Source organism: Miniopterus natalensis, chromosome 9 (genome assembly GCF_054644295.1).
Source record: "Miniopterus natalensis isolate mMinNat1 chromosome 9, mMinNat1.hap1, whole genome shotgun sequence".
NCBI classification, from domain to species: Eukaryota; Metazoa; Chordata; class Mammalia; order Chiroptera; family Miniopteridae; genus Miniopterus; species Miniopterus natalensis.
In genome coordinates, this window is record NC_142089.1 from 19,777,106 (window position 1) to 19,789,619 (window position 12,514).

Sequence of the window (12,514 nt, forward strand, 5' to 3'; positions counted from 1 at the left end):
CCCATCGCAGGCTTGTCAAGGCTACAGGACAGAGAGGTCAGCTCTCAGCAAGAACTGCCTCCAATCGGGACTCCAGAGCTGCCAGGACAGGAGCTTTGGCAGGAGGGGGTGACGGCAGGAGGTACAGGGACTGAGATGCTGGCAGACGGTGCCCTCCCTCACCCCAGACCAGGCTCCTGGGCCATCTGCTGACTAGGAGGGGATGACAGCATCAAAGAATCCACACAACAGCCCCTTTAAGACTCATCTTCCCTTGCTCCCCACCACCACCTCCCAGTACCCACCACGTTTCAGGCTTCCTCCAGATCCTGCTCACGGCACATCTCCTACTGTTTCCCAAGCACTTGCTATGTGCCAGGTACCGTGCATAACTAATACTCTCTAATCCCATTGACCTCCTCTATGTAGATATTATCCACCTTTACTCAGGAGGAAACTGAGCTCCAAAGGTACAGTCACAAAGCCAGTGAGTGGGTGAGTCACCTTAAATCAAAATTCATATCCAAGTTATTCTGACTCGAGAACCTCAAACTAATCCCCATCTCCCAGGCTCTCCTACCACTCACCATCCTGGGTGTCCCATCCTTGGTGTCAGGATCCTCACCACCAGGCAGAATCCTAACTTCAGAAGGCTCAGGACCACTGGCTCCTGATGAAAGAGAAAACGGTGAAGAGCAAAGGGCAGAGATTCTCCCAGAGTCCTCAGAGAACCAGCTTCTGGCCTTGACCATTTCCCTTCCCAACCCCCCACACCAGGACTGATTGTATCCTTCATGATGCAGAGCCTTTGGACCCCTAGGGAAATGAGGTTGGCTTCATTATGCAAATACATGGAAATGAGCGTACAGGTTGGACTACCTCCAACTGCAGGTGTCTTGGTGATCTGTCCATGGTGCTGAGCCACTGCATTTGGCTCAAATCATTGCCCTCAAATATGATTCCATTCCACAAAAATTTGTCCAGCAGCTACCATAAACAAGATTCTGAGAAGTGTATAGAGGTGATGTAAGTGTGATCCCTGTCATCGAGGGGCTCACAGTCTAACAGGGGAGCAACCTCTTACATAACAGGGGTATTCTAGGTCCCTGTATTTTTACACAGGATCTCCTTCTAGAATCTCCTCTCATCCATCTCCCTACCCCAACCCTTCCCCTCTCCCACTTGCTCATATTAAGCCCCGCCTTCTCTCAAAGACTTTCTGCACTCTTATTCTGGGTTATGCCTCTCTACTGGGCTTTTATAACACCCTGGTTTCTCCCATGAAAGCAGCTATCATACTGTATTGAAACTGTCTGCTTCCGCTTCTGTCTCCCCAACCAGAATGTGGTCTTCTGCAGGGCAGGAACCAAACCCTATTTATCTCTGGATCTCGAGCACCTAACTCAGGGTTCTGGCCAGAGCAGGTCCTTAATAAACGTTCACTGTGTAGATGAATAAATGACTGTGCTGGAAAGAGGTACCACGATGTTAGGCTAGTTCAGATTAGAGCGAGACCGAACGCAATAGAGGGAAACTGAGGAAGACTTCCCAGAGGAGTGTGTGTTTGAGCTGGGAACAAGATGGTTCTCCCAGCTTTAGTCTCAGATGGCTGTGTGTTCCACAGACAAAGGAGGGGGGACAGCAGGCACAAAGGCAGAAGAGGCGGAAACAGCAGGCACAAAGGCAGAAGAGGTGGGCAAATAAGGAATTCTGAGGGGTGGGGTAGGAGAGTTCCAGCAGATGTTCAAGGTTCGGCAAATACTTTCAAGAGGTGGGAGAGAGAGAGTCAGAAAGGAAGACGATTTTAAATTTTGCAGCAGCAAGTGACTGGAAGACTAATGATGCCATTATTAGGCACAGGGATATCAGGAAGAAGAGCGAGCTTTGTGGGCATGATTAATAGTAGTGGAAGAGCCCTGGCCGGTGTGGCTCCGTGGCTACAGCGTGGGCCCATTGCAGGTTCGATTCCTGGTCAAGGGCACATACCTGGGTTGCAGGTTCGATCCCCAGCCCTGGTTGGGGTGCATGCATGAGGCAACCGATCAATGTGTCTCTCTCACATTGATGTTTCTTGCTCGCTCGCTCACCCTCTCCTCCACCCATCCCTTCCACTCTTTCTAAAATTCAATGGAAAAGATATCTTTGTGTGGTGATTAACACATACACACAAAAGATTTAATTGATATCGATTTAATTATACAGGCTTTCTCCTTTGTATTATGTTTTACGATCACATTCCTCCTAATGCCATCTTATTACTGAACATAATTAATAAGAAGGAAAAACAAAGAGGAGACTAATAATTCGATCCATCACCAAGTCCTCTGGATTTTGCTTCCTAACAATAGATCTGCCCACTTATTTTAATATCCACCAAATCATTGTTAGCTGACTAGCTAAAATTCATTCTCAATTTCCTTTCCCCTTTCCCAGCCTCCCTTGGAACTAGAGAACACATGATTCACTTTTGGCTAATGAAATGTATATAAAAATTGAATGAGGGTTTCTAAGAACAATTTTGCCTTTGTAATAAAAAAAAAAAGGTGAAGCTTGCTAGTACCATTCTCCCCCCTTCCTTCTTGGCTTGAAAACAACCATGATGCTGGAGCTAGGGCAACTGTCTTGACACCATGAGAGAAAAGCCTAGAGAATTGCAGAAATGGTAGCTTGAGAGTCATTGAGCCATGGAACCAACACCACCAGCAGTTGCCTTCCTCCAGGCCTAAATGTGGTAAAAAAATAAACTCTTTATTTAAAACACTGTTGGCCAGATTTTCTGTATTTGTAGCAGAAAGCATTGCTAACTAATCCAACAACCTCAGAAACATCACCTCCTGCCTAGATGTCTGCAAAAGCTCCTAATTGCTGTCCCTGCTTCTGTTCTAACCCTGATCCAATCCAAACAGTCACTTGAAAACACAAATCTGATCATGTCACTTCTCTGCTTAAAACTCTTCATTGGCTTATTGATGTTCTTAAGATAAAACACCCTTACCCGTCCAACAAGGTCTGCAGGGTCTGGCCCTTGCTACTTTTCCACCTCCTCTCACAACACGCTCCCCCTTACTTCCTCTGCTCCAGCCAGGCCAGTCTTTTTGCAATCCCAGGATCCCTCCCATCATGGGGCCTATTCCCCCTGTCCAGAAAGCTTTGCCTGCCCACCTCTGCTTGCTAACTCCTACACACCCTTCAGATCTCAGCTCCGTTGTTGCTTGCTCGGGGAAGCTTTCTCTGGCCTCCCTGACTAGGTCAGATCCCCCTGCTGTTTGCTCTCAAGGCACCATGGGCCTGTATAGCTCTTAAATCATTACCATTTTCAATTTGACTGACTCAGAGATTGTCTGTCTCTCCCACTAGAATGTAAGCTCCATGTAAGTGCAGAAATCTCATCCATCTTCGCTGCCTCATCCCTGACCCCTAAACAATGCTTGGCATGTGACAGGTGTTTGTTGAGTGAATGTGAGCCTACAAAGAGCAATATCCTTTCACTTAGGACATTTTATTTAATTCCCACAACTATTGCAAGGGATAGATATTATCCCCCCTTCCCAATTTACAGAAGAAAAAACTGAGGCTTGAAAAGGCTAACTGACCCACCTAAGGCCACAGAGTTGGTGGCAAAGCCAGAAATCAAACCCAGCATGGCCTCACTCCAACTTGGCCTTAGCTTTTCTCCCACCTGGGATGCCAGCCCAGAGAAGCCAAACATATTAAACGCCATTCTGAAGTAAACACAGTAATGAAAATGAATTTTAAGGAAACAAATCAAAAAGCCTCCCACATACCACATACTCCAGAGCTAACCAGAGTGTGGTTTAGCCTTTCCCCTGTGTGGTGAGCACTGAGTTTGTTCCAAGTCCAAGGTCAGACAAGCACAGAATAAAGGAAGCTCCTGCAGCCCTGTGACAACTCTGGGTGCTGGTGTGATGTTCCCCATTTTACTGCTCCATGCCATCTCTCTCCAATCCCAGGACACAGAGAACTGCCCACACGGTGAACCTCTGGGCCCAGGAAAGCAGTCGCTTCTGCCATTGCCGGTGGCTGGCTGGCGAGTGGGGAGTGAAGGAGTCTGGGAGGGTGCCGCGTGTGACAGATTCTCTGATGCAGCTCGAATCTATCTGGGAATGGAAGAAGTGGCACACATGCCATCACCAAGAAATTACCCAATTTAGCACCAACTACACAATCCAGCAATTAGTTTCTTAAACCGGAACTTGCTGGGGGCCGCCAGGCTGGCGGGGTTGTTGTTACAAATCTCACTGGGAAACCAGCTGTGTAATTCACCAGGAGGTTGTCACTGCCCCAAGCAATTACCTTCCAGAAAGAAAGAATCGAAAATGAGGGAAGGAAAAGGGCTGCAGAGGAAGGAGTCAGGGCGCTCTCCTCTCCCCCAGGGCCCTGCCCAGCCAGATCAGTTGATTCTCCTTCCTGGAGACCTAGGTGACTCACAGACTCCCTGGATCAAAGCAGTTATTGGTGTAGATCCTGGGTTCAAGTCCCTTTCCACTCACTTACTAGCTATGTGTACTTAGGCAGGTGATTCATCTCCCTTAGCCTATTTCCTCATCTGTAAAATGGGGATAATAATAGAGCCATCAGAAAGGCACTAACGATAGGCTGGTTAACGAGGTAAAGCACAGAAGTCCCTTAGTACTGTACCATGCTGGATGCTAATAAAGGCATCAGTCATTGTTTGTGCTTTCATTTTCATGACTTCCATTGGTTTACAGTGTGTCCTTGGGTAGGTCACTTAATCTCTCTGGGGCAGCCATATAAGATCAAAGGTATTCTGCTGAGGAAAAACAGTTCTTACCCAGGATTGCCCACACCTGGGCACGTAGGGATCCAGGTGTGTTTGACAAATGTCAGCGTCTCAGAGGTTGACACAAAGCAATGTCTTGGGCAGAGATAAAGATTTCAGATATCAAATATTAACTGATTCACTCCTTCAGGAAGCTGTCTGGAGAGCTATACTGGAGCTGATGGTCCAGATGGCAGCAAAGGGGCACAGTTGCTCTCTTGCTGGGGATCAGTCCATCTAGTCCCTTCGCACTGGAGCCTATGAGGTCATCCCCATACCAGTTCCAACATAGCACGACTTAGAGCAGGTGAAGCCTGGAACTCATTTGGCTGCTATAGGCCTGGGCTTTTCCATGCCTGTGGGTGAGCCATGTGTGCCCTTGGGACCCCAAAGTTTCCAGCTTTGCCTAGCTATCCCTTTTCCCTGTGCTGGCTTTACCACAATGGCCAGGATTCTGTTTCTCTGTCTGGTCCCCCACTCCCCCCACCCACGTCCTGACAGCAGCTGGGGTGGCTGGGGCTGTGTCCACTGTGAAAGGGCTACTAGCTACTGGGGAGCCTCAACACAGAGCCTCTGACCCGTAGCCCCCACTCCTGAGCCCATGGATAAGCATCCTCCCCTAGCCCCCTACTTCCTCCAGTATCCAGTTCTGCCTGAGCCCCCTTGAACATTTCAGCACTGGCTTTGCCCAGTTGCCTTTGGCAGGATCACTGTGGCTGGGCTGGTGTCCTCGCCTGTGGCCTCTCTCAACCCCCTACCCAGCTTTGTTGCTGAAAACTCCTTATGCCTTGCACCCAACCCGAGCCCTTAGGACCCCAAAGGAAAACCACCTTCTACTCTCACTGCCCCAGAAAATAAAGAAACAAAACCGGAGAGAGGTCTGGGGTCTTTTTCATCCACCTTTATTACCTGTTTAATCAATTCTTCCTAGGGGTTTAAGGTAAGAATTTCACAGAAAATGGACTTACTGCTCCAAAACACTCGAGACATTTAGGCAGACCCAAATCTAAATCCATCTCCTGAACCCATTGGACAGTGCTCAGTCTGTGAATAACCCACGCTACCTATAATCTCTTTGAAGATCCCACCTCAGGGGGCTGTGCACTTGATGTTCTCTCTGCTGGAACGCTCTGCCCCAGATATTCCCATGGCTTCCTCTGTCTCAAATTTCAGGCCTCGGCTCAGAGAGGCCTTCCCTGACCACTCACTAAAGTTGAGTCCCATCCTCCACATACTCTCTACAACACCTGTTTCATTGCCTTCATAACACTTATTGCTCTTTGAAATTATTTTCTTTATCTATTACATGTTTATAGTATGCCTCCCCATGGCAGAATATAAGCCCCAGGAGGGCAGGAACTATATCTGCCTCATGCACTGCAGTATATTCTCTGTATCTATAACAATGTCTGGCACAAACAGGTGCTCAAAAATGATCCACTGCATGAATGAAAGTCTTCGCTTGCTGTCTTCACCCACTCTACTCCTGTGCCCAACAGCCCACAGAAAGAACCTCCACTCCTTTTCCTCTAGAGACTTCAGAGAGCCCCTGAAGGATTTGGTATTAGAAATCCAGCCTCCCACCCCATGAGCATGCTAGAGACAGCCAAGCAACCCTGGTGGCCAAAGATGGTGGCATCTGAGAGAACTCGAGGCCCTTGGTTTGTAGACCCCACCAACCCCCTCAGTGGTCCCTCTTACAACTCCAGGGATCTGGAAGGGAAGGCCAGCAACCTCATTGCTGGGTGTTAGAAAGACGATCATCTGCCTTCAACCATTATATCGCAGCCTACCTGCATGACCATGAACAATTTGGTTAATCTGTCTGAACCTCAGTGTTCACATCTGTAAAACAGGAATAACAATACCTACTTCCTAAGGTTGTAGCAATGAGTAAATAAACTGATTTACCCAAAGCAACTGGCGCATATATTTCCAAATGTTGGCTTCTCCTGACTTTAGCACCATAGTGCCTTCTTTCATTTGTATGTATTTGATGAGATTTAGGTTGGTGCTACCCTGGCTTCCAGGATGTTGCCAGACCTGAGCCTGCCAGGCCATCAGAGGACAACAGGTAAGACCCCAAGCCAATGCAAGGTCCACTGGGCAGCAGCTTCCCACCCAGACTAGGCCTTTCCTACCCCTTGGCCCAAACGTCTGGTTCTCCTATGGAGTCCAGAGCTTAGGGACTGCCTCCTGGGTTAACACACTCTCCTATAAGCTCTCTCTGTGAGCTGGGACAGGGGCTTCCTATGCCAGGGCCTGTCTTCTCCTCTGAGCTCTCTCACAGAGGAGTCAAGCACAGGACTGAGCTCCACAGGACCCCTCGGAGCTAGTGAGTTGGCTAATTGCTAGCTTCATGTGGTGGCGCCCTCCACCCTTCAACTCTTCCTGATCCTGCCCCAGCCTCCAGGGTACCTTAGCCCCTGCTCTCATATCTGGATTCTGGGCTTAGCAGTAGCCAGGACTGCAGCGGGAGAGAGCATGAGGAGAGGGGGCAGCACTGACTGTGAGATCCTTCCATACGGAAGGCCTGTCCTCCCAACTTTGCCCTCGGATGCAGTTCAGGTATCCTCTCTTTTAACAAAGCTTCCCTAAGAGTGCCCTCCCCATCAACCGTGGGACACAGGAGTTGCTACCTCATCTTGGGCCCCATACTTCAACACAGTAGGGTAAATATTTGCAGGCTGTGATCTTCTTGAAAACTAGTATTCGTCTGATCCATCTCTGTATGGACAGGACCTGGCATATAGTAGGTGCTCAATAAGTTCAGGATCAGTGGCTGAGGCATCAAGAGGTAGTACCCCTCAGCTGGGGTATAGGGAGAGGGAGAGAAACAGGAAAGGGCAGAAGGGAAATGACTTCCTGCAGCTGAACCAGACTCCTCAGCAGGCAGAGCTGGTCCAGTGTGATGTGGTTCCCTGTAGAGCTGGGAGTATCCTGTCCAGGGAGGCATGGGAGCAGAGGTTGGAGGGCCACTTTGGAAGCAGGTATAGGATGGATTCAAGCACGAAACACGTTTCAGACCAGACAACCTCTGAAGTCTAAGGTCCAGAATGGCTACAACTGAGCAGGCATTATGCTCAATGCTTTAGATGCACTTCTTTCATGTGGTCCTTGCAACTATCATTAGATACCATTATTACTCCCACATTATAGATGAGGAAATTGAGGCTTAGAAATGTAAAGAGAATTGCCCAAGAATTTGAATCTGGGTCTGAGTCCAGGCCCCGGCACTCTCAACCACAGAGAGACCAAGTCCTGGCAGGTCTAAGGTAGTGTTTCTCTTTGACCAAACTGGTGTGATGAGGCCACCAGGTGGGACCCCCCGTGAGCCCTGGTCCAACACTCAGCCTCCAGAAACCTCTACCCCTGCCATGCCTACCTCACACATCGGCATACATATTCCCAAGACTGCTTATTCACAGTCGAACACGTATGTTCATCCAGAGGCCGATTACACAGCCATACAGAGTCATCCAACACAACTCACATGGTACCCATCCTCACATATACAGTCATCATCACATAATGTGCACAGATGCAGATGGTCCCACGGGTTCACATGCATGTTCATTCTCATCTAATGGACACTGATGCTGTGCACACAGAAGCTGCACAGATACAGAACCTTACATACATGTCCACATGTTTATACCCATACAATAGATAGACGTCTTCATTTCATATCACTTAGGCACTCACATCTCCTCAATATCACACACCAAATCCTCCCCCAACAAGAACTTTATCCATGGTTCCAAGATCCAATACTAGCCCCAGGTGAGCAATGATGTTCCCTCCCTCTGGGGCTGGCCAGGCAGCCCTGAGAGGGGTAGAAGGCTCAGCCTGCCTGTGATGGATGGAATTAATCTACTGAGCTGGAGAAACTAAATAATTAAATCCCTAATCACCCCCCAAGCCAGCCAGGCCAATATAGCTGAGGGAGGGAGGGGGCTCTGAGGCCCAGACCAATATCCTAGAGGGCGGGAGGGGCTGGGAAAGAGAAGCATGAACAGAACCCTCTAGGAGTGTTCTTTGGGAAGGGTGCTGAGAGGCAGACAGACAGACAGACAGACTTGGTTCTCCAGTGCCACAGGCCCTCCTTTTCCAGGTGGAAATGGAGAAGGCTGGGATGAGAGCCCACCACTATCCACTAATAGGGTGAGAGGAGGGTACAGTCCTCCCACCACACCCAGAGCCCAACCTGCCCCTCCACAAGGTGAGTCCTGGGAGAGTATGGCGATGGTGGACAGGACACTCAAAGTGCCCAGGACTGTGGGCATCAAAGGGGTCTGCCCAAAGCGGAGCTGAGGGTAGGCTCAGTTGGGCCTTGGTGCACTCCTGCTCCAGTCAGAACAGACCCCTCCCAGCCTGGCACAGATGGCAGGGAAGGACCCCTCCACACAAGGGCACCTGCTTCCCGCAGGAAGTGGGTCCAGCACGTGGCTAATGGGCTGGGGATGGGGTAGAGGCCTGGGCAGGGGGGCTAAGGCAGTCAGCCTGGGAACAGGCTCCAGTCCGATTGGCTGAAAAGTGGGTCATTTTTCTTTTGAAAAATAGTGAGAAAATGGAAAAGTAGGTCGGGCTCTCATCCCCTCAGCCCCAGGCACCCATCCCGGACTTGCCGAGAGGGGGAAGAAGGAGAGGTCTGCACGTGCCGAAGCCCCATCTCCCCCAGAACTCCGCAGGCCCCCAGCCCTGGGAGGCCAAGGTCATCACACTCAGGACACCCAAGGACGTGCAAACTCTGAGGCCAGGACTGGGGCGCAAGCCCCACCACGCCCTTGGGGGGCCTGGGGTAAAGGGAGCTGGGGCCGGGCCCAGCTGGAGGGAGGGGGGTCCAGCACGCAGGACCCTGAGGAGCCCCCTCCCACCTTCACGTCCGTGGCGATGTCTCCTCTCCTCTCCTCCCGCTCCCCATCGTCCACGTGAGCAGAGTCGTTGCCATGACACCGCGGGCAGGTGGGCGGCTCTGGCGGCTGTTTAGTCCCAACCCCCACGCTCGGAGCCCAGGTGGGAGGGGAGCGGCTGCAGCGCCCCCGCCCCGGTCCAGGGGAGGGGGGTGGGCAGAAGGCCCCCACACACCCCAGAACCCAGAGCCCGCCGGGGCTCCAGCACTGACCTCTTGGGGACGAGGCCTCGCAGGCGCACGCGGGCATGGGGCCTGGGAAATGAACTCTCAAAGGGGACCCTCGGTCTGGACGCACCCCTTCTCCCCAGGGGCCAGGGAGGGGCTGACCCACAACTCCCATTTATTCCTCCATTTCTCACCCACTCTGCTCTCAGCTTTCCCCACCTTCTAAGTCTCAGTCCCTTCATGCTGGCAGCCGATCGGTGCTGCCTGGGGTCTAAACTCAGTTCCTCCTTCTGCAACACAAGCTCGGTTCTCCAGGCTATCTTGGGAGAGAGGAAAACAGCCAAAGTTGAGACGCAGAGATTCCTTCCCTACCACCAAACCCCCAGCCTTTTCTCTAGAAACTGGGCCCCCTTTCCCTGAGTGTCCCCCATACCTGGATTCACACCACAGACTGGGGGACCATTCACTCCCTACTAAGCCCAGGCTTGGCCAAGGCACCCAGCCCGTCAGGAGAGAGGAGCAGCAGTGAAGCAGGGAGGGGGAGAGAGGAGCAAAGGAGGCAGGGGCTAGCCTGCAGATGCTGTCTGAAGATGCTGTCCTGCTCCCACCGCATCTGCCCTCAGCAAGTCTGGGCCAGGCCTGAGCTCCCGTGACTCTGAGCACTCTTCTCAGGGTCCGCATGCCTCTCTCCACGTGTCCCTAAGCCTCCTTGGCTCTGACTTCCTAAAGCCTTCCCACTTTTCAGGACCTTGCTCCCTACCCGTTCCCTAATGACACAGGGAGCCCTGTATCATTAACTGAACAGAACCAGGGGGACCTGCGCACAGCAGCCCTCTGCACCCGGCTGGCAGGGGTGAGCACGTGTGGGGTGGTGCTGACCAGATCCAAAAGGAAGAGAGAACGGCAGCAGGGTTAGCTGGAGGGTGTCACACAAGACGTACATACCACATATTCACGTAAAGACGCTTCTACTTCCTTCCGAACTCTTCCCTACTGACTAAGACAGACTGACTGGCTAAAATATATTCTTGTGCACGTGTGTGCATGTATGTGTGTGCATGAGCGCGCGTGCGTGCACATTGTATCTGCTTTTGTCCACCTCAGCTGCTAGTGTTCTGCATCAGGCTGCTCTCATCCTAGGATCTCACCAAAGCTACTATGACAGGTCCTAACTGGTTTCCTGCCTCACATCTTGGCCCAGCTCCATCCATTCTCCTCACCGGCTACCAGTGTGATCTACCTAAAATTTGTTCATTCAACAAGTATGTATTGCCTCCTCTAAGCCAGGAACTCCTCTGGACACAGTGGACACAGCAGTACACAAAACAAGGGAAGCTCCCACTCTCAAGAAGTTTATGTTCTAGTGGGTAAAATATGATAAACGAATATATGAAATACTGAAGGTGGTAGGTGTTAAAATTTTTTTTTAATGGAGTGAGGGCATAGAATGACAAGGAGTTATTGAAGATAGACTTTGGTCTCTCAAAAAGTGACTTTTGAGCAAAAACTTGAATAAAGTGAGGGAGCGAGTCACATGGGTATCTAGGGGAAGAGCATTTCAGGCTGAGGGAAAAGCCAGTACAATGGCCTCAAGGCGGGACTGTGTAGAGGTGGCACCTGAGCCTGGGAAGGTCACCACGGGCATTTTACACACAGCACTTATGTCATTTGGGCCCCACTAAGCACTCCGTACTTCACTCTGAGGGAGGTGGAAAGCCATGGGAAAGGCAGGACCTCATCTTACTCTGGCTGCTCTTTGGGAGAATCTATGGAGGAGGGGCTGGCAAGGGTAGAAATAGGGAGACCAGTTGGGGACATTTCCTGTCACTGAAACACCTTCTCCTACAGTTGCTCACCTGATGAACACCTGTTCAACCTTCAAGCCCCGACTCAAAGGCCTCCTCTCCTCCAGATCCTTTACCAAACCCCTCCCGTCCCCACTCCAGAACTGACCTACCCCTCATAGGTCCCCACTGGCCCTGATGAACACTTATGCCCTCCTACCTGCTTTAACACTCTCCTTACTTGGTTCCAGCTTTTTCATCTTCTCTAGATTGTAAGTTACCTAAGGTCAAGGACCATCCCCAGTGTCCAGCACAGTATGTGGCATGTCACAGTCATAAAATAAACATTGGTTGAATGAACAGATGCACTGGGTGAGCCACATGTGATGGAAACAGGACATTTACAGGCTGTTACTAAGCTGGGTGAGTGAGGTGCACATATATGCAGTCACAGGCTGCAGTCAGGCCAGTGTTGGCATACGCCCACATACTTTGGCATACTCTGTTCATACATGTGAGTGAGCATGTATGCACATGTTAACAAATCCCTATGTTGATATCATTCCTGTAGGTTTTTTCAAGTGTGTACATGTTAGAAAGTGCATCTACTTTGAGATATGCATATTAAGGCACAGGAAAGTAACATACACATATACATGCACACACATATTGCCACATGCCCCATATGTGTGAGGATTATGCACACACTTGGGCCTATCCACGATCCCTACTCCTTTCATCCACAAAACCCAACTGGTTCTGCTTGATTCTTGAAACCTCTGTAGGAATGTGAATGTTCAAGCTCCCAAACTCTTTCCCCACATAAACCCTTGAGCACCGTAGCCTCTGATCAGCCTTAGGCTCAGCTCC

The 12,514-nt window shown here is 50.5% G+C and overlaps 1 protein-coding gene across 1 annotated transcript in view; it reads right to left on the reverse strand.

The window, feature by feature from the left end:
• The window catches only part of DLGAP3 (DLG associated protein 3), a 33,748-nt gene extending 33,117 nt beyond the window's left edge, over positions 1-631 (reverse strand). The window contains exon 1 of the mRNA XM_087820833.1: positions 567-631. The gene's annotated coding sequence lies outside the window, so the exon portion shown is untranslated. The remainder of the gene's footprint in view (positions 1-566) is intronic.
• Positions 632-12,514: the final 11,883 nt, after the last annotated feature.